The sequence below is a fragment of the Schistocerca gregaria genome, chromosome 7, assembly GCF_023897955.1.
Source record: "Schistocerca gregaria isolate iqSchGreg1 chromosome 7, iqSchGreg1.2, whole genome shotgun sequence".
NCBI classification, from domain to species: Eukaryota; Metazoa; Arthropoda; class Insecta; order Orthoptera; family Acrididae; genus Schistocerca; species Schistocerca gregaria.
In genome coordinates, this window is record NC_064926.1 from 119,259,788 (window position 1) to 119,282,823 (window position 23,036).

The following is a 23,036-nucleotide window of genomic DNA, read 5'->3' on the forward strand; positions in this document are numbered from 1 at the left end:
AGTGTGAATATACCATAATTTTTCGCACGCCATACACTTATAAATGATAATCACTCTGCTTGTAAGGATTGTTATGCTGTTGGAACATGACGTCACTGTAGTAAGTGTGCTGGCACATGCAGAGAAAATGACTATGTTTGTTCATAAAGGGTGTGGGAAATTGCGATTTCACTACACTGATAGCTGTAAAGGGGTTGAAAGATTTCATGTGGAAAGTTGTGTTCAGTCATTGGAAAGATATAGATTTATGTGAGATATTGATAATTCCAGAGACGCAGTCGTCAGGAGGAGGTATTTCCAGTACATCGTTCATTGTCAAATGACACCAGATTGGCTCTATAATCATAATATTTAATTATAATTACACTGATAAATATGTGGATGTTTCTGGCTTAAGGCACGATACACAGCTGAGATGACTGAACTTGACAGGCAGGGTATAAGCACCCAGTTGACCCGAACGTGTCGTCCCCTGGGCAGGTGAATAGCGAACTAATACTCACTATGTGTCGTGCAGCCTTTGGAGTCGCGGGTGTTGAGATGATTCTGCGAATTTTATGTGGAAATCTGAGATGATTCAATGTGGCGAGTGTTTGCGTTTTACAATTATGCCTCACCCCCACACAAATTGACCAGGTGTCTGTTTCTATTCTTTATTTGGATAAGAAAACCTCGAATGTGATGTTTGCATCCAGGTGGTGAAAAATAGGTGGAAGAGACAGTTGCCTGTTCTCTCGACATGAGAAACACATACGATTATAAGCATCAAAGCCTTAGTTTATTTTGTAAAGTGCAGGGATGTCTGGACTCTGTTATATCATTGAAAGGCGAAAGAAAAAAATTCGAAGATTGCAGCTTCTAATTCAACACTTTTAACCATTACATTGCAATGAACTAGCATTATATCAGGCTTTGTACTGTAGCTCACGAAAGCTTTAACATCATTATGTGACTTTAAGAATAACAAATCGCACCAAGAATGACGTGTTTTTATAAGTCTTCAACGTACCATTGCTTTGAAATGGCATACTTTTAAACCACCCAAGTAACAGTAAGAAATTACAGAATCCATATGGTGTTTTCCAAGCACCCAGCCTTCCTTCAGGCTTGTGACCAGGATACACTCACATGACACTGGTAACTACAGTGACACATTAGAAATTTACACAATGCCAAAAAACTTGGGGACTGTACACCTCCACTATCCTTTATATGTACAAATTCCTAATCTGTCCCATCCTTTGCTATGAAAATGTTGCACGAGTATCCACCCCTCCCCAGTACTGTATGTCCATCTAGATTCTCGAACACCATGCACTCCACCTCGCTTTCTGCATCTATTTACCTTCCCCAAAGGATCTTTAATCAACTCAATACATACCTGCAACTTCTTACTCAGACTGAACACCTCCAAACGATCTACACTACCCATAAACTCAACTGCAACAATCCTATAGTTCCCTCTCTATTTCACAATCCTCATATGATGCTGCAGCTTTACCAACATATTCTACGAGCCCCCCACTTACAACAAGCTCCACAAACTCTTCCAAAGAAACTTCATCCATCTCCCCCTTCCAGATCATGAACTCCACCCCAACATTTACCCCTCCTACTAACTATAGGTCTGACCTACGTCATCAGGGCTTCCTCCCCTCTCCAAATGTCCTTACCCTTTTTTTCCCTTCTGCCTTTCTTTTCCCCTCTTGTTTCCCAACAACTACTCAAGTCACCAATTCCCCAATATACTTTGCCCCCTCTTCTGACACAACAACTATTCCTTCCCCATCACTGCAATGTACTAGTCCTCTGTCCTCATATCCCCACATCCCTACCCTCTTTACCAGACAATCTTTTGTTCTTCAACAACTGACTCCATAACCCATGGCATGTTCATCCAGTTTCTAGTGACTGGAAAATGCTTCTTTTTCATATCGTTGTTTCGGCAGCATGTTCTAAATGTGCGCTTATTATTACTATTTTTAACTATTAGCAGAAAAAGTCATCCATGGAATAACTCAAAATTTCCATTTTATTTTTCACCCTTAAATAGTTTTAAATTCAGTGTATATATCTCTGCTATATGTTACAGTATTATGAAAAGGAAAGTTGCCACTCACCATATAGTGGAGATGCTGATTCGCAGATAGGCACAACAAAAAAACTGTCAGAAATAAAGCTTTTGTACAGTAAGGCCTTCGTCAAAAATAGATGAAAGACACACACACACACACACACACACACACACACACACACACACACACACACACACACACACACACACACACACACACACAGGCGCGCGCGCACGCAAATGCAACTCACACACTGATGACATGAATGAAAAACGTAACACATTCATGAACAATGTCAGTATCATGTTTGAAAACTGTTTTCCTCTAAACGTTACTCAAATTAAACAGAAGTCTATAATAAAACCATGGATTACACAAGGAATAAAGATTTCCTGTAAGACAAAAAGGAAAATGTATCTGTCGACCAAGAATAGTTCCAATGCTGATGATTTAGCTAAATACAAGGAATACTGTAAAATATTTAAAAAAGTAATTCAGACATCTAAACAAATACACTACGAGAAGAAGATAGCAATGTCAGGGAACAAAATAAAAACAATATGGGATATAGTGAAAGAGGAGACTGATAGAACCAGAAAGGAACAGGAGCAAATAGCACTAAGGGTGGATGGCACATTAGTAACCGATGGGCATAGTGCGGCAAATCTATTTAACAAGTACTTTATATCCATTACTGATAGAATGGGATTGTCAGGATCAGTAAATAATGCCCTTGAATATCTGAAACTAGCCTTTACAAATAGCTTCAGGTACATGAATATGTCACTCACTTCACCAAAAGAAATAACTTCCATAATAAAATCTTTAAAAACGAAGGTTTCTAGTGGTTAAGATGAAATATCAACACAGTTAATTAAAGCATGTTCTTGTGAGTTTAGTACAATTCTAAGTTACTTGTGTAACCAGTCAATTATAACTGGGACATTTCCTGACTGGCTGAAATATGCAGATGTTAAGCCTCTATTCAAGAAACTGGATAAAGAGATGCCATCAAACTACAGACCGATTTCACTTTTGTCAGCATTCTCAAAAATTTTAGAAAAAGTAATGTACAGGCAGCTTCTCAACCATCTGACCACAAATAACATATTATCAAGAACGCAGTTTGGATTTCTGAAGGGTTCTGATATCGAAAAGGCTATTTACACTTACAGTGGAAATGTACTTAATTAATTAAATAATAAGTTACAGGCAGCAGGTATTTTCTCTGATTTGTCAAAGGCATTCGATTGTGTAAACCACAACATTCTTTTAAATAAATTAGAATTCTATGGTGTCACGAGCAGTGCTGCAAAATGGTTCAAGTCATACCTCACTAATAGGAAACAAAGGGTGTCACTGCAAGGGACTAGTGAATTAAGTCATCAGTCATCATCAGAATGGGAAGAAATTACATATGGTGTCCCACAAGGATCCATCTTAGGGCCATTGCTTTTTCTGGTATACATTAATGATCTCTCATCAGTTACACTGCCAGAAGCAGAGTTCGTTTTGTTTGCAGATGGCACAAGTATTGCAATAAATAGTATGTCGAGTGTAGTTCTAGAAAGATCCGCTAATAATATTGTCACGGATATTAATAAATGGTTTAAAGCCAACTCACTGACATTAAACTTCGAAAAGACTCACTATATGCAATTCAGAACCTGTAAGAGGTTTCCACCCAGCATATGCATAAAGTATGGAGAAGAGCAGATAGAAGAGGTTGACAGTCTTAAATTCCTGGAACTACAACTTGATAATAAATTCAGTTGGAAAGAGCACACCACAGAACTGCAGAAACCCCTTAACAATTCTGTATTTGCAATTCGAGTATTAGCAGACATAGGCGACATAAAAGTGAAAAAGCTTGCATACTTTGCCTACTTTAATTCCATAATGTCATATGGTATAATATTTTGGGGTAACTCTTCAAGTCAAACAAAAGTTTTCAGAGTCCATAAGCATGTAATACGTATTATTTGTTTAGTTAACTTATGGACGTCGTGTAGAAACCTCTTCAAAGAACTGGGTATACTGACTACTGCCTCTCAATATATTTACTCCTTAATGAAATTTGTCCTAAATAATATATCTCTTTTTCCAACAAACAGTTCAGTTCATACATACAATACCAGGAACAAAAATGATCTGCACGAGGACTTAAAAGCACTTACTTTAGTTCAAAAAGGGGTCCACTACTCTGGAACACTCATCTTCAATAATTTGTCAGCAAACATAAAAAATTTAGTTACAAATAAAGATCAGTCTAAAAGGAGCCTGAAAGACTTACTAGTGGCCAACTCCGTCTACTCCACTGACGAATTTTTTAATAGAAACAAATTATGTGTTGTATATATTTATACTATTAGTATTGTTATTTCAGCTTAAAAAAGAGTGACATGTTCCACATCTACGAGGATCTCCTCAACACGGATCTATGGAACGAAAAACTAATCTAATCTAATCTAATCACACGACTGCAGTCTCAGGCAACTGGCCAAAAGTTTTGTTTGTGACAATCTTTCTGTTGTGCCTATCGCGACTCAGCATCTCTGCTATATGGTGAGTAACAATATTCCTTTACATAATACTATTACATTCCATTCTGAATTTTACATTGTTTGATTGACGCTATATGTTTGTTGATTTATTGATCCATTTTCATCTACAGATGCACAATGTACAAGAGATATTTGGATTTTTATGTTAAATTTAACAATTTTATGTAAAATTATCCGTTTGTACATAATAACACACATTAATATAGCAATTAATGATGAATACTTAAATAAGTGTTGTTATGCTACATACAGAGAGACAATATTCAACTGTTCTTCTGTGTGAGATTACATTGGGTTAACAGAGAAACATTTATTTTTGTAGATATTCACTTACTGTGTAACAGCAGCTATCAACAAAGTCCAACTTCAATTTAGATTTGAAGTGACTAATGTTCCGTGTGTGTTTAATGGTATCTGGTAAGGCACTGTATGCTTTGATACTAGGATGGATAAGACTGTTTTGAAGTAATTTTGTGTTGGCACTTTGAACATGAACATTCAATTTTTGTCTTGTATTGTCGCTGTGTATTGTGTGAGTTTTAGTGATGAGTGATCTCTTTGTGTGTAAGTTTTGTTTTAAATACATTATATTTTCAAGTATACAGGGTGGCCCATTGATAGTAACTAGGCCAAATATCTCACGAAATTAGCATCAAACGAAAAAATAAGAAGAACAAATCTGTTCGAGAGTGATGGAGGAAAATCAGATGGCACAATGGATGGTGCACTAGATGGCGCTGCCATAGGTCAAATTCATAGAAACTGCATTTTTAAATAGGTACCCCCATTTTTATTATGTATTCATGTAGTATGTAAATAAATAGGAATGTTTGAATTGGAACATTCGTTTCATTTTGTGATGGATGGCGCTGTAATATTCCAACACTTATAATATGCCTCACCCATTTAGGTGAACAGTTGGTGACAATGTGGTTTTTTAAATGAAAACACAAAAAGTAATTACACTTGAACTTTATTTCAGTTATTTTAATGTGATACATTTGTTTTTGTGACCTTATCATAAACTATGGAAATGCATGCTGTTACTGTGTGAGCAACCATAATAACCTCCTTAATGTAATGAATGCTCAAAATGATGTCCTTCAACGTCATTGCATTTGGAAATATGTGTAGCGAAATTCCTCTCAACAGCGTGTAGATCGCCTTCAGTAATTTTTGCACAGGCATTGACATTGTGCTGATGTATGTTTTCAGGCATTGTCGGCGAATAACAATAAATATATCTTTCAATTTTCCCCAGAGAAAGAAGTCTGGAGATGTAAGGTCCAATGAACATGCTGCCCATGGCATAGTCATTAAATAATCTACTTAATTCCACTTCAGCTGCACGCATGCTATGGGGCAGACATCCATCATGTAAGAAGGACATCGCCATTCTGTTATGAAGTGAAAACATCTTGTAGCAGAATTGGTAAAACAGTAATTAAGAAATCGGCATACATTGCACCATGTAGAGTGCCATAGATAAACTAAGGGCCATTTAGATGTCCTCCCATAATTCCACACCATACATTAACACGCCACGGCTGCTGATGTTCCACTTGTTGCACCCATTGTGGATGTTCTGTTGCCCAATACTGCATATTATGCTGGTTTACTGTACCCCTATTTATGAATGATGCTTTGTCACTAAATAGAAGTCTAAAAAAATCTCTTATGGTCTCGTTTTTTTTATTTTATATCCAGTGGCAAAAATTTACAGGATGTTCAAAATCATCGCCATGCAATTCCTGGTGTATTGAAATATCGTAAGGGTGAAATGTATGATGATGTAGATTTGTCAAAACCAACATTCTTGAAATTCCCGATTCCTGCTCTGTTTGTTTGCTACTGATGTGCGGATTAACCTTGTAGCCACTACATAGCCCCATTTTATTAATGATAGATTCGGTCATATTCTTAATGTTCAACTTTATTGTGAAGCAACGAGCCAGACATTAACATGGAACATCTAAGACAAAAACAAACACAAAGCAAAGAGTAATTGGTTATGTGCACACTAGAATCTTTGCCGCTGCCCCTGTACTGTGCACACTCAACTATTCGTCTGCGTGCTCCCACAGCCTTAGCTGCAGCTAAAATACTTTATTTGTTGCAGTTCTTCGTTATGTCATCTTATTTGGCTGAACACTTCCGGTTTCTTTAAATACATTAACTACCCGACAAAAGGTCCGGACACTTGGATGCTGTCTGTCAAGATAACGATTAAAACACATAGCACCGGCTTGTTGAGCATTTTGGTCTCAATAGCCACAAATAAACACCATATCTACCGTTTCTGCGACTGTTAAAGTTCCTTTTTAACAAGATTATGTCTCCTACGTAATTATTGTGAGTGGACAAGCGTATTATCATACCTAATTTAAGTAATGAATTGCACACAGTGCTGTCAGATGCATTGCAACATTTGTGACATTATTACAGTGCCACCCATGACAAAGCAAAACAAATGTTTCAAATCAAACACGCCTATTTATTTGCAGACTATACGAATATGTAATAAAAAGGGGCACCTATTTTTTTTTAAAAAAGCAGTTTGCTATCAATTTAACCTAGTAGGTCATCCATAGCACCATCTGTTTTCCTGTCACGATCGAACAGATTTGTTCTTCTTATTTTTTCGTTTGATGCTAATTTCGTGAGATATTTGGCCCAGTCACTATCAATGAACCAGCCTGTATACATACAAGGAAGAGGCAGGATCATCCTTTTTTGAAACAATGGCCTATGTGATTTGCCATTATGAACCCTTTCCATTACTCTTATATTTTTTTTTGAATTTTGAATGTTTTAGTTTCATCTCCAGAATTTCCCCAGAACATAATCTCATACTGTATGTGAGATTGTATGACTGCATAATATACACACTGAAGAGTGTTGTAGCAGGTACAAGTTATTACTGTACGTAACACAAAACAAGAAGTACTTAATTTTTTGTTCATTTGCTCAATGTGTGCTTTCCATTTCAAGTTGTCTTGTAGATGAAGTCCAAGAAATTTGGTACAGGTTGTTTTGGTAATTGTCTGTCCATATAGCTCTAGATTGGGTGATATCAGATTATTTGTTTGTGCTGTGTGTATATCTATTCCTACAGTTTTTCCAGTGTTTGTTATTGAGTCATCGTTATCAGAGTAACACGTTAGCATGTCAGTGGCTTCTCTTACGTTTTTACAAGGGTTTCATCTGAGCTTGTATCATCAGCAAATTGAAATATTTTACTGCTGTCATTGCTTATGTTTAGGCCATTTACATAGAGTAAAAACAGAACAGGACCCATTACTGATCGTTGTGGCACATCATTTTTAACAGTGAGTAGCTTGGAATTATATTTCCTAATGGCATTATCCCCTTCCTGACCTATTTACATATATTCTTCCCTGTTCTTAATATACGAGCTGAGCAGCGTGTTAGCTGTTCTCCTGATGCCAAGATTTTCTAGCTTGTGCAGCAATTTATCATGATGTATGGTGTCAAATGCCTTCGACAGATCTAAAAATATGTCCAAAGTAAGTTTTTTGTTGTCTGATGCTAACAAAACCTCTAATAGAAAGGAATGAACGGATGATTCGCTTGAACAGTTTGCTCTAAATTCATGTTGAGATTCTGACATAATGCCATTATCCTTTAAGAAGTCTGTTAGTCTCTTATTGAAGAGCCTTTCAAAACATTTTCGAGAAGACAGACGAAACTGCCAATGGTCTATATCATCTTTGTTTCAGTTCTTGTACAATGGCTTTGCTTTTGCTATTTTCAAACAGGAAGGAAAAGTTTCTGTAGCAAAAGATACGTCACATAGATGACTTAAGAGCTTAGTAATCAATCCCCACATTTCTTTATAATGAAATCTTATATATCATCTACTACTACAGAGTTTTGGATTTTGAGTCTTTTTATTGTGACCTGTACTTTTCTAGATTTGTTGGGTATAGGAACATTGATTTGCTCGAGACTTTTTCCCTGTTTATGTATTCTGTTTTCTGTTTGTGGTTTGTTGTAGTAGTTTCTCTGTTACATTCATAAAATAATTATTAAACCCATTAGCTTCTTCTTCTGGGTTATTATTAGTCTACATTTAGGACTCCATATAAGATCTGTTTTTCGGTTTCATACTAATTTATTTAGTGGAGTATCAAGCTGAGTGGCACTCTGGAGATCTATATAAACATATTACATTTAACTTTAATGCTGTAATTTCTATGCCTGGCATTTCAAAATCTTTCTCAGTGTTTAAGGATTCAACATTGTATAAGTTATTGAATTTGTTACCTTTGTTTCCGTATTTCCTCTGTGTGCAATCTCATTTCTACTAGTTTGTGCTGCTAACACATAATCCATTATTTTCACTGTCATTAACTTATCTTCTTTCAGCCAGTTTTTAGTTAAGCAAAGGATATAACATATCAGTATTCACTTGACACCAAGATTTCCAGCTTTCTTACTTTATTCCTAAGTGACTGTATATTCTGATGAAGAAGAGTGACCTGGTGGGATTTTGGATTTGTTCTGATTGTACTTGGCTGACCCCTTACCTTTATTCCTGAAGTTAAATTTTGTGGGAAATCTTCCTTCTCATCTTGGGGGCTTGAGTTTGATTTTTCCGTTGGTCACAAGAAAATGTCTTGATGGTGAAAAGGGGCAGTTCTTTATCTCTTTGGTCATTCTTCTTGTATGGTTGATGTTGATGTGGTTTCTGCTTTTGCTGCAAGGACTGCTACTGGAGGTATTGTTGATAGGTGCATTATTTATCATTGAAGCCTTTTGGGAATAAAAAATCTTGCAGAAGACATGGTCGACTGGATCTCCTGTAGTTATTGCTTCTGGTATTCACTGCACATTTCTTGTAGTTGTATCTTGCATATCTTTGGATGTGGAACTTGGATGAGTTGCTATTTTTTGACTAGATGTTGCTGCTGGTATCATATCCTGGTTTAGTCTATGGTAGTTTTCTTTTGCTGTCTTCTTTGAGTGATGAAGATGTAGTACAGTTCTTTCTCGTGGCTCCTCGTATATCTCTCACCATTGTCGAGTTTGATAAATCGGTTTTTGCTGTTGATTTTTCTTGTATTTTCCCTGTCATATTTGCTGATAGATCTTTACATTGTATGTATATCAGAGCTGGTATTTGCAGATTGACACCTACTGCTAGCTATAAATGTCTACATAATTTCTGCTTGCCCTCCATTCGCAAGTAAAGTCCATATTTTGTATCATCGCTTCTGCTGAGGAATTTATTGACGTCCATTACTATTAAATGGTCGAAATTTTTCGCAGTGCTCATGAAGAATTCGTTTGCAGCATAGATTCTGTTGTTCAGTTTTGGTACATCGTATCTGTATGGAATTGTGCACAAGATTACTTTTTTGTGGACTCTCTTTTGAAGAGAATCTGTTAAGGTGCATTTGAAATCCTCAGATTTCTATAAGATGTCGTTTGCCCCACCTAGAATTATGACTCTGTCATGTTTCGTATATGCTTTCGTCTTCATGTCTATGTTAAAACGACGTCCTTTAAAGGAGCGTTAGGTTTTATAATAGAAGAGATGTAGTGTTTTTGATTTTAAAAACTGATCATAATTTTTGCACATGTCTGTCAGAGAGAATTAATACATTCACTGTGTATCATTGTTCGGGGAACTGGTCGCTTTTTTAAAAGTTTTCGTTTGTATTAACTCTGTTGGCTTTATCAGGGCAATTCATAACACAAGCACTTCAGTCCTTCGCCGCAGTATTTTTGCTTCCGATGCTTTCATTCTGCTATTCTTTCTCGCTGTTTACAGTTTTTGAAGGTTTTGTTTTGAGTGGTGTACTCGATTTAAGATAACCTAACAGTTCAGTATTTTCATTTTGAAGATTCATTAGATCACTTTTTTAAGTATGAATTGCTGATTGCATATTTATGATGCACTCTTTTAAATGTTAAATATCAGCTACACACTTAGTACATGGCATATTTTCTCTTTCAATGGCTGTATTTCCGTGTGGAAAAACATTGTTCACATCAAACTCAGGAGTCATTTCGTTTGACTTCATATACATACCGGTTGTTCACTATTTCTGGATCTTCTTTCCGAACAATTTTTACTTCATGCCATTGTTAATCAACAATGAACTTCAGAATGCACAACGTTTTCTTCTTTTTACATCTACTTTACTATTTTGTTGTCCATTGGCTGAAGAGCGAGTTGCTTGTACCGCTGACAGTCCACCCTCTCACTCACATGGTTCGTGTGGGGGAGGGGGGGATGGCGAATGTTAACGAAAGTCGATAGTTGTTCCCTGCGGTCTTCGATAAGTGCGTTTGACGTCATGAGTGCACAAAGTCTCGGCGAACTGTACGCGCAACGTGACTGTGATGAGGTGGTGTGGTTCTTTTGCGTTCCGGTATATGGTGCTTAGCTTGAATCACACGAGTGATGTCAGTATATCATGACGAAGTAGAGATTGAAGATTTTGAATATGATGAAGAACTGGAAACATATTTTTATCCTTGTCCATGCGGCGACAGGTTTCAGATAACTAAGGTTCGTAGTCTTCGTGCAACAACAGAGAGTTAAGCATCGCTGCTTGTAACATTTATTTGTTTTGCGCAGAAACATATTGCTTCAAAGATTTTCATGAGCTTCTCTGAAAGTATTAATATTCCGTGATCATCGATTACGGTTTTATTATGGATTGGTTCTGAACGGTTGAACGTCCTTTGTGTGCGTTAGACGGTCTGTGCGTATGTTTACACGCCACTGTAAGAATATGGTATTTTAACTTAATTATAGGTATGTATGTTTATTTCCATAACTATTACATAGATCCTTTTAAGCATGTGTGATGCTCGTATATAGAACGAATTTTAATAAACAATATCTGTACAAATGTAGTTCCCATAGAAGGTGATACAGTTAATTAACACAAACAGTAGCAGGGCAAATTAAAAAAAAAAAAAAAAAAAAGATAATACTAGAACAAATCAGAAATTACGCGGAAAAAAAGTTATACAACGGCTAGCTGATGTTGTACAGTACATAATATTGAAAATAAGTGTACAAAAACTGTATACGGCTATTGGAAAAGTTCATCGAAGGAATAAAAATTATTTTAATGAGATTACAGAAGCGTCCGATTCCACCCGTCTGCTTTGATCCATGTCGTCATCAATATGGCGCAAGTGTCCATTCTCAGCATCTGCAATATGGTGTCTAAGATGTCACTAATATTCACGGCAACAAACACGAAAATACTTATAAATAAAACAAAAACATTTCCCTCCACGTATACAATGAAACTAACGATACAGCTGCGGGAAATCGGTGTTTTTTTTGGGGGGGGGGGGTTGAGGCAAGCTAAATACAAAAGTACAGAAAACCTCACCACTATCCCAAAGCACACAAAATTACGAATAATTTAAAAAAGCACAGGAATTGGACACTTCCCTTGACCTACTCCGCGTCGTAATGACGGCACACACACCACCACCCTTACGTCATGGGTCAAAGCAGACGGGTGGAATCGGACGCTTCCATTGACTCGAATTCTCTCTGAAACCAATGAAATGTAGCATTATCATAGTAAAAGGAAGAAGCACTAAGAAATGTATCTTTGATACCGAAAGGTGTACAGTATTCCAGTATTAAAATATTTAATTCCATGCCAAATAACATCAAATGCTTAGATAGTAAAAGAAGTGTCTGACTCCACCTGTCTGCTTTGACCCTTGACGTAAGGGTGTTGTGGTGTATGACGTCATTACCACGCAGTGCTGATGGGTTGGTAGTGTTTGATGGTGCCCTCTGGTGGTGTATGTGCATATGTACTGAGTGTAATGTGTTGTGTTGGGTTCATATGAGCTTTTGGTGTTGTATATGTGAAGTCGTTGGCAGTGTTTGTAGTTTGGGACGTAAGTGTTGGAAGCTTTGTTAGATGTTATTGGTTTGCTGTGTGTAGTGCAGTAAGATGTTTAATTTACTGTGTGGCATCTGTTCTTAGGTATGGATTGATGATGAAATATAACAATGCTATGTTGCGGTCAGAGACAGGAGAGGACATGTTGTCCATTATTAAATTCCGCCGATTATTTGAACTAATTGCGGAGATTGTGATGTGTAGCATTTGTCGCGAGAATGTAAGGTTGACCACAGTTCCAGTGTCTAGGACCAGGGATGGATACATGTGGCGGTGTCAGCGTGATAATGCCTGGTGCTCCATTAGATGTGATACCTGGTTCAAGAAATGTCGGTTGGCCATGACAGATTCTTTTGCTGACGTACTATTTTTGTTATGGGTCCTTGATTAGTTTTTCTGGTACTGACAGTTGTGGTTGACCTGTATAGGTCAAGGGAGACGTCCTATTCCATTTTTCGTAGTTATAGTTGTCTATATTGGTGTTTTTGTATTGTCAGCTGTGGTTGATCTATATAGGTCAAGGGAAATGCCAGTTTCAAATTTTCGTAGTTGTAGGTGTTTGTGTTTTGGTTTTGTCAGCCATAGGCCAAGGGAAATGTCTGACTCCAATTTTTGTAGTTCGTGTTGTTTTTGTAGCATGAACTGTTGCGGTTGACCTAGTAAAAGAATCCAAAGGAAATGGACTTTGTGTCACTGATTTGCTGAAATGCATTCCCAGATTGTGGTGTTGAAATAATTTGGATGATGTAATAACACATTTGCAAGTTAAATCTTTTAAAACATGATTTTAACTGACATTTGCAGGTTACTTTTGATTTGAAACTATAAATAGCAAGTATGAGGTTATATTTCCGGTTTTGTAGCGTTTTGCTATGCAGACTTTGAATAGTGATTACGTATTGGAATTTATTTTACTAATTACATTTGACAACTATTTCATTCTGTTTCCTGCTACATTTTATATGCATATCCTGTTTTTGTAAACCACCTGTTTCTTAGATTTTTGCTGACAGGGTGTTAAACTTCAATCTTACTTTTTGTTTTTCTAGATTTTCTTGAAAGTAGTGTCCATGAAACTCTATGGAGATTATGTATGTTTAAATTAATAGTTATGAACCCACATGTGCAGTCTGTTTTAACGCTTTTCTGAAACTTGTAATGTAATTTGGTGCAAAGAGGCGAGTTGTGCTTGGGAAGTGGGGTACTGATCACATGAAAAGCTGTACTGGAAACAGAATGCATGCATTTACAATGTTGTTACATATCGTTATAAAATCAAGAGATATTTAACATTTTGCGTTAACTTGCCAATTTCGAGGCAGAAGTCATTGTAAGAAGTTGTCTCGTCATGATAGTGGATGGCTATGGAATTAGTTGTTTGATTGTTGATGAGTAATTGGTGATGTTTTGCAATCGTAAAGTCATGAAAGGGTGAAATTTTGTGGTGGTTATTCGCCATTGTATCTATGACGTGAGTATGTAGATGATTGTGGTGTACTGGTGTATTGCAGAAATACTGATTTTTTGTCACCAATTAAAGCATCATGTACTGAATATGCTGGTAGCTTGTGGGCTTATTATGTGATCTTTCTGTGAAGATGATGTACCTGAGCTCTCTGTTAGAGGTCGTTGCTCATGCTCCTGACTGGCAGTCACCATAAAGTCAAGTTGGATTAAGTTGTATACATAGCCCATAAAAGACAGCAATCAAAAAATTAGGAGAATCACCGGATGGTAAATAAAATTACTCAAGGCACTGGTTAATGTTGAAATGCAATTAGAAGTCACAAAAGGTTATAACTTGGATATTCTCTAGTTTCAACTTCATGGACGACAGCAGTTGAGTACCATGCACAAGTTGTTCTCTCACATGGTTTGAATTTGCAACAGTAGATCAGACTCGGTGTCGCTGCTGTTGCATATCTGTCATGCAGGGACTAAACTGACAGGTGCAGCATTGCGAGACACAGTGGGACAGGGAGGAAGGTAGGAAACAGAGGTGAAAAAGAAGAATGGGGAAGGAGAAAGAAAAGTGAGTGCAGTGACAGAGGGGACAAGAATAGGAAGGAGGTGATATGAAAGACGGGGTAGAAACTGTTGGGCGGAGGGTGTGGGGCAGTAGGTTACCATAGTTTGAGGCTGGAATAGTTTCAGAAATGGGGAACATGGTGCAAGGATAACTTCCATCTGTGCACATCATAAAAGCTGGTGGTAGAGGGGAGGATCCAGATGGCCCAGGTTGTGAAGCAGCTGTTGTAATCAAGCATGTTATGTTTAGCTGCATGTTGTGCCAAAGGGTGGTCTACTTTGCTCTTGTCCACAGATTGGCAGTTGCCATTAATTCTGATGGACAACTAGTTCATGGTTAAACTAATATAAAAAGCTGTGTAACAATTTCAGCAGAGCTGGTAATAACATAGCTGCTTTTACAGGTGGCCCAGATTCTGATGGGGTAGGATAAGCCTGTGGCAAGACTGGAATAGGAAGTGCTAGGTGGGTGGATTGGGCAGATCTTGCACCTGGATCTTCCACAGGGATATGATTCCTATTGCAAGGGGTTGGGATTGGGAGTGGTATGGGGGTTGTCTAGGATGTTGTGGAGGTTGGGTGGACAACGGGAAATCATTTTAGGATCTTTGGTAGGATGTGTCTCATTTCAAGACATGATGATATGTAATCGAAACCATGATGAAGGGGGCTCTCCTATGTAGTTTGTTCATGCAATTGTGTGCAGAAATGGCATGGGAGATCTGTTTGTGGACTAGGTATGGGGGATAGTGCCCGTTTGTGAAGGCTTTGGAGAGACCCTCAGCATACTGTGCAAGGGAGTCCTTGTCACTGCAGATATGCTGTCCCCAGGTTATCAGGTTGTATGGGAAGGATTTTTGGTGTGGAAGGTATGACAGCTGTTGAAATACAGGTACTTTTGGTAGTTGGTGAGTTTAATGTGGCCGGAGGTGGGATGGAGTCATCAGAGATGCAATGAGGTCAATATCCAGGAAGGTGACACAGTGGCTGAGGAGGACTAGTTGAAGCGGATGGGGGAGAAGGTGTTGGAGGTTCTGAATGTGTGAGGATAGCATGCCTTGGGCTTGACTCCAGGACATGGAGATATCATCAATGAATCTGAACCAGGCTAGAGGTTTGGCAGGCTAGGAAGGTCTCATCTAGATGGCCCATAAACAGAGGGTGCCATTGATTTGTTTTTGAGCCTTCTCTTCAAAGGAGAAGTAATTGTGAAGTTGGCAAGGTACGTGAGGAATGAATTAGTGGGTTTGGAGTCTGAACAGTATTGGGAAAGGTAGTGTTCAATAATGGTAAGACCATGGGAATGAGGGATCTTGGTGTGTAGGGAAGCTGCATCATCAGTGACAAGTAGGGAACCAGGAGGTAAAAGGGTGAGGATGGTGAAGAGTCGATGAAGGAAGTGGTTGGTATCTTTGACATGGGAAGTGATGTTCTGGGCAGTTGGTTGGAGGTGTTGGTCAGTGAGGGCTGAAATTCTTTTAGTACGGGCACAATAAACAGCTACAATGGGGCATCCAGGATTGTTGGGTTTGTGGATTTGGAGGAACACACAGAAGTTGTGTATGAAGTTTCGTAGAGGTGAGAAGGCAAATGGATTCAGGGGAAAGGTTCTGAGAAAGGCCTGAGGCTTTAAGTGGGGATTGGAGGATATGTTGTAGTTAGTGAATGGGATCACTCAGGCAGAGTTTATAAGCAGAGGAGTCAGAACCTGTGTCTGTAGGTAGGATGACTAGGTAAGGGTTTGTTTTGAGGTTGTGTTTGGCTATCATTTTTTCTGTTGAGAGGTTGGTATTCTGAGAAAGGGACCTGGGGAAGGATGGTGAGGTAAAAGAGAGGAGGCAGGAATTTCTGGAAGGTGATCAAGGGATTGGGGGGGGGGGGGGTTCATATTGTATGGTTGTACGAACTGGGAGAGCAGGGTTCAGTGTTGGGATAAAGTTGACATTGGTTGGAGATACTGGTGGCAAAGAGGTGTTTCCATTGCAGGTTTTGGGAGGAGGAGAGTAGGTCTTACACAGCCCAACATGGTTAAATTGGGGTGTAGGGCTAGAGATGAATAGGACTGAAACTTGTGTGAGGTTGATGATTTGGGTGGAAAGATTAACAACAATGTTGTGGGAAGGTTTCAGCTCTGTATTTGATGCAATATTGCTGGGGAATTGTACGGGTGTGGTAAGTTGGAAAGGTCAGCTGACAAGGTTTGGGTACTGTGTCAGTTGATGAGGAGGAAGATTGTGGATAGGATAGGGGTTCGACAGCAGTGCTCAGAGGTGGCATTAGGATGTCACTAATTCAGATAACTTATGGAGATAATGTCTGTAGTGCTCCTCCAGGTGCACACACGCGATTCAATTTCACAGAAGTGATATATATAGCAGGGATTGCTCTGTAGCTGTATTTTATGGAGGGAACAGAGATTTTTCTGTGCCATGGAGATGTGCTTTGGCAGTACCAGGTTTGTGATGGCAGGGGACTGGCGAAATCTGAAAAGTTGCAGGTTATTGTGGACGGAGTGGGATCCCGAGAAAAGCGTTGTTATAGTAAGGCTGTTGGGGAGGGTTCTGTGGTTTAGGCACCATGTGTGAATGGGTTTTAGACAGGGAAAGGGATCAGAACAGGTGCAGAAAGATGGAGCAAAGATCCACTGTGGCAGTGATGGTGTAGGAGAAACAGGAATGACACAGAAATGGGCAAAGGAAGATTATAGGTGGTTGCGAGGGGAGCTGGAAAACAAAAGACATGTTAAAAATACACACACACACACACACACACACACACACACACACACACACACACACACACACACACACACACACACACACACACACACACACACACAGAGAGAGAGAGAGAGAGAGAGAGAGAGAGAGAGAGAGAATATGTGCAGATACATAAAAGCATACAAAAACACATTAAACGATGTAAAAATACAAACAAATATGTTAAAAAGGTACAGAAATGTGGGAGAAGAGAAACAGGTGTGTGTGTGTAAAACACGTTATCATTATGGTTAGTACCATTCTGTCTTTTCCTTATATTGTTGATATTCCAAACTGGGGGTTCCATTGTCATGTTTGAAACCATTTATTATATGTCAATGTTGGAATAGGGATATATCAGCTGCAGCACAGTGTTTTTAAACATTTTAGGTTAATGTTTCATGTTAGAGTTAAGCTGATCAGCCATAACTTTATAATCACTGACTTACTATCCAGATGGCAGCATCACTTGGTGAGGAATGACTGCTAGTCACACACACACATTCCATGTAGTGTCAGTGAGTGTACTGTCCATGTGTAGAATGTGGAAGGTGCTTGATGTGTCGTGAGTTTAACCGACGACCGATTGTGATGGAGGCTCAGCACGAGCATTTAGGGAATTGCATGACTTGTTGGGTGTTCGAGGACTGCTGTGGTGAGTCTCTTCAACACGCAGTGAAACCAAGGGAAACCATGTCCAGATGCCTTGGGATTGAGTGGCCACCCCTCATTAAAGATGTAAGCCATCATAGGTTGGGCAGACTGGTAAAACAGGACAGGCAGTGAAGTGTTGTGGAACTAACATCAGACTTTAATGCAGAGCAGAGTACAAGTGTGTCTGAACACAGTGCACTGACCCCTACTAACGATGGACCTGCGCATTGGGCAACCCTTACATGAGCCAATGTTAACACAATAACATTGGCACCTACCACAGAAATGGGCGTGTGATGATTGGCACTGGATGTTGGTGCAGTGGCAGAGCATTGCTTTGTCTGGTGAATCTTGATACCTTCTTCATCATGCTGATGGGAGGACATGAATCCATCATCTTCCAGGGGACAGCTTCTTGACACTTGTAGTGTGGGACAGAGACAATGTAGTGGCTGCTCCATTATGCTTTGGGCTACCAAGAGACCCCTTTGCTTCCATGCCACAATGCGTCACAGCTGTTATCTATGCCAAAGGTGGATGTACGGGCTATTAGGTAGGTGATTAAAGGAAGTCAAATAGCATTCAGAATAGACACTTCGATTGTCCCAATTTTATCAGTTAACTTTAAGAGTATTCATAACAAAATTTCTGAATTTACTACGCCCCAGGAAAGTTCTCGTGCTCAAATTATTCTTGGGACTAAGAGCTGGCTGAATCCAGAACTGAGATATTTAGTGAGTTGTGGAATGTGTATCAGAGAGAGAGAGAGAGAGAGAGAGAGAGAGAGAGAGAGAGAGAGAGATATTAGAGGCCATAGGAGGGGGAGTGTTCATTGCAATTGACAAAAATATTCTCTTTATTGAGGTCAAAGTTGAGTGTGACAGTGAAATCATCTGGTCATGTGTAACAAGTATTGGTGAAACCAAGTTCATTGTTGAACATTTTTACTGGCTACCCAATTTGGCTCTGACAGTTCTAGAATCATTCAAGGAAAGTCTATGGTCAATAGTGCATAAAGACCCAGAGCATACAATACTAGATGGAGGCAACTTTAACCTGCAGAGTATAGAGTGGGATGCTTATGGATTCATTGCAGGGGAGGGGGCTGCAGATGGTCAGTCAAGCAAAATACTTTTGAACATGTTTTGTGAAAAATGTCTTGCGCAGCTACCTCGGCGGCCCACACACTTGGAAACACCTTGGAGCTTGTAGCTGCTAATAGGCTGGATGTTATTAACAATGTCAGTAGAGAGATGGGGATTAGCGATCATGTGATTACAGCAGCTATGATTATGAAGTTAATAAATCAGTCAAGAAGGTTAGGAGAGTGTTTCTGTTAGAGCTGATAAGCAGTGAATTGGCATCACTTAATTCTAGTAAGGTGGATGTAGAGGAATTATTGGCCAAGTTTAAACAGATTGTAAATCGTAGTCTGGAGAGTTATGTGCCTAGTAAGTGGATAAAGGATGAAAAAGACCCACCATGGTTTAATAACGAAATTCGGCAGATACTGAGAAAGCAGAGGCTGTTGCACTCCTGGTTCAAAAGGAAATGCGTAAATGACAAGAAGTGAAGGTTAGTAGAGATGTGTGTGTGTGTGTGTGTGTGTGTGTGTGTGTGTGTGTGTGTGAGAGAGAGAGAGAGAGAGAGAGAGAGAGAGAGAGAGAGAGAGCGAGAGCGCAAAAAGAAATCTGAAGTCTTAGATTTCATGTTTAAGAAATTTTTAACACAGGAGAACATACAAACATACCATCATTTGACCATTGGGTGGCTCTTGTATGCATGGGAAACAACTGAAAGATTTGAAAGCAAATAAACCACTATTTTACAAATAGTACTGTATAGCCTTGGCCCCTTAGCTAGCTTGCATTTATTGTGAATCTCTCACCAAGTGCAAAGTCCCAGGCAACTGGAAAAAAGTGCATTTGACTCCAATATATAAGAAAGGTAAAAAAAAAAAATGGACCTGCAAACTTCTGTTTGCTGCAGAATCCTTGAACATAATCTCAGTTTGAATACAATAAACTTTCTTGGGACTGAGAAGCATATGTGCACAAATCAGCATAGTTTTAGATAGCATCACTCTTGCAAAACTCAGCTTGCTTTATTCTCACATCATATACTGACAAAGCTATGCGTGAAAGACAAAAGGCAGATTGCATACGTCCAGATTTCCGGGAAGCAATTGCTATGGTTCCCTGTTGTAAGCTGTCAATGAAGGTACGAGCATATGGAAGAAGTCCACAGATGTATGAGTGGCTTGATGACTTCTTAAATAATAAAACCAGTATGCTGTCCTCGACAGTGAGTGTTCATGAGAGACAAGAATATCGTCAGGAGTGCCCCAGGGAAGTGTGATAGGATAGCTGTTGTTTCTATGCGCATAAGTGATTTGTCAGGTAGGGTTGGTAGCAATCTATGGTTGTTTGCTGATGCCATGGAGTATGGTCTGGTGTTGAAATTGAGATTGCATAGATAAAATTTGACTTAGACAAAATTTCCAGTTGGTGTGATGCTCGGCAGTTAGCCCTAAATTTTGAAAAATGTAAGTTAATGCGGATGAGTAGGAAGATTAAACCTGTAATGTTCAGATATAATATTACTGGTGTCCTGCTTGACACAGCCCAATTTTTTAAATATCTGGGCATAACAATGCAAAGCGATTTGAGGTGAAACGAGTATGTGAGAACTGTGGTAGGGAAGGCTAATGGTAAACTTCAGTTTATTGGGAGAATTTTGGGAAAGAGTGGTTCACCTGTATAGGAGACCACATGCAGAACATTGGTATCCCCCATGGTGACAGGGGGGGGGGCGGGGGGGGGGGGAGCAGGTTGGATTGATGGATGACATCAAAGCAATTCAGAGGCGAGCTGCTAGATTTGTTACTGGCAGGTTCAAACAACATGTAAGTGTTAGAGAGGTGATAACAGGCTACCCTTTGCCACGCATCATACGGTGACTTGCAGAGTATCTCTGTAGATGATCATAATATTCTGGCTGATCACTTTACATACCAGTGGTGGAGGTGTTTAGAATTCGTTTCCCCTCTGCAGGTCCGGGGGTTAGAATAGGTCCGAGGTATTTGTAGCTGTTGTACGAGACGTCTAAACGGAGTCTACACGTTTCGGCCTTTGCGTTTTCCACCATGCACTAAGCAGTGTCGCTTTTTGCACTGAAGATCACCATAGACTTCTCAGCACCTCATATCCAGCACGGTAGCCAGTCCGTTGTGATGGGGCTTCCATGCACCCTGTTGGTCGTAGCCCCCTGACAACACAGTGATACCTCTGCTGATGCCTGCGCCGTTAACTCCCCACATATGCCATGGAGTAGATGCCCATCTCCCAGGGGCATTGGGACTCCCAACAATGGCCATCCTGCTAGGTGGCCCTTGCCAAGGCTGGGTGGCGCCCATGGGGAGGGCCCCTGGTTGGAGAGGGTGGCATCAGGACAGATGACATGCCATGAAGCCTAGTACGTCATCTCTTGCTGGTGGTCCGCTGGCAGCAATCTCTAAGCAGGCAACGTCTGATTTCAATGCTAAGATATATGATTCCAAACCGTTCCCCTCCCTGGCCACACCATGAGAGGGATTCCAGGCTAATGATGGCAGTGATACCTACTCGTCCCCATACCTTGTATGCACGAGAGTTGATGAGGAATCTTTCCTGTCCATGACGCCTCAGTTTGGGGAGGTGTAGGGCTTGTCCAAAATGCGCTCTGGGTCAGTTTTGATAAAAGTAGCATCCTCTGCCCAGTCATGAGCATTACTCGCGTGTGACAATTGGGATGTTTCTGTTACCATCACGCCCCGTAAGGGCTTAAATATAGTCCAGGGTATTATATTCCACCGGGACCTTCTTTTGCAGTCTGAAGATTAGCTGGATGCCAATTTAGACCGGCGGGATTTTTGTTTCGTCCTGCATGTCCACCGGGGTCCAAGGGATAATCAGGTTGCCACTGGAGCCTTCATCTTGGCCGTTGAGGGTGATATATTGCCCGAGAAGGTCAAGGTGATGGTCTACCGCTGTGACGTGAAACCATATATCCCTCCCCCAATGCGGTGCTTTAATTGCTGAAAGTTTGGCTGTATCACTTCCTGCTGTTCTTGCAGCGTCACATGTCGAGATTATGGATGTCCATCACATCCCAATACTCCACATGCCCCGCCTCCCATCTGTGTCAACTTACCAAGTGATGGAAGCAGGAGTGTTCAGAGTGGTATGTCCGACTATTACATGCCATACGCTAACTTCAAGTCTGGGCAAAGTTTAAATGTGTTTTCGGGTACCAGACCCCGACAGGTGTTCCCGGTGTTAACATAAATGGCGTGTTATCTACTGAAGCACACGTGATTGCCGAGTACTTTGCTGAGCACTGTGCTCGAGCCTCTGCATTGGTGAATTACCTCCCAGCCTTTCGCACTCTCAAATGGCGGCTGGAAGGGTAAGTCCTCTCATTCACTACACACCACAGTGAATCCTATGATGCCCCATTTCCAGAGTGGGAGCTCCTCAGTGTCCTTGCACATTGCCCCGACACAGCTCGTGGGCCAGATCGGATCCACAGTCAGATGATTAAACATCTGTCATCTGACTACAAGTGAAAACTTCTCGTCATCTTCAGCCGGATCTGGTGCAATGGTGTCTTTCGATTGAATGGCTGGACAGCACCATAATTCCGGTGCTCAAACCTGGTAAAAACCTGCTTGATGTGGATAGCTATTGGTCCATCAGCCTCACCAACGTTCTTTCTAAGCTGCTGGAATGTATGGTGTGTTGACGGTTGGGTGGGGTCCTGGAGTCATGTGGCTTACTGGCTCCATGTCAGGGTGGCTTCCGCCAGGGTCGCTCTACCACTGATAATCTAGTGTCCCTTGAGTCTGCCATCCGAACAGCTTTTTCCAGATGCCACCTGGTTGCCATCTTTTTTGACTTACGAAAAGCATATGACTTGACCTGGTGACATCATATGCTTGCCACATTATACGAGTAGGGTCTCTGAGGCCCTCTCCCTATGCTCATCCAAAATTTCCTGTTGCAT

The 23,036-nt window shown here is 40.0% G+C and overlaps 1 protein-coding gene across 1 annotated transcript in view; it reads left to right on the top strand.

Moving 5' to 3' along the window:
• The first annotated feature begins 11,092 nt into the window (after positions 1-11,092).
• The window catches only part of LOC126282211 (DNA-directed RNA polymerase III subunit RPC7-like), a 63,213-nt gene continuing 51,269 nt past the window's right edge, over positions 11,093-23,036 (top strand). Inside the window, exon 1 of the mRNA XM_049981760.1 lies at positions 11,093-11,180. The gene's annotated coding sequence lies outside the window, so the exon portion shown is untranslated. The remainder of the gene's footprint in view (positions 11,181-23,036) is intronic.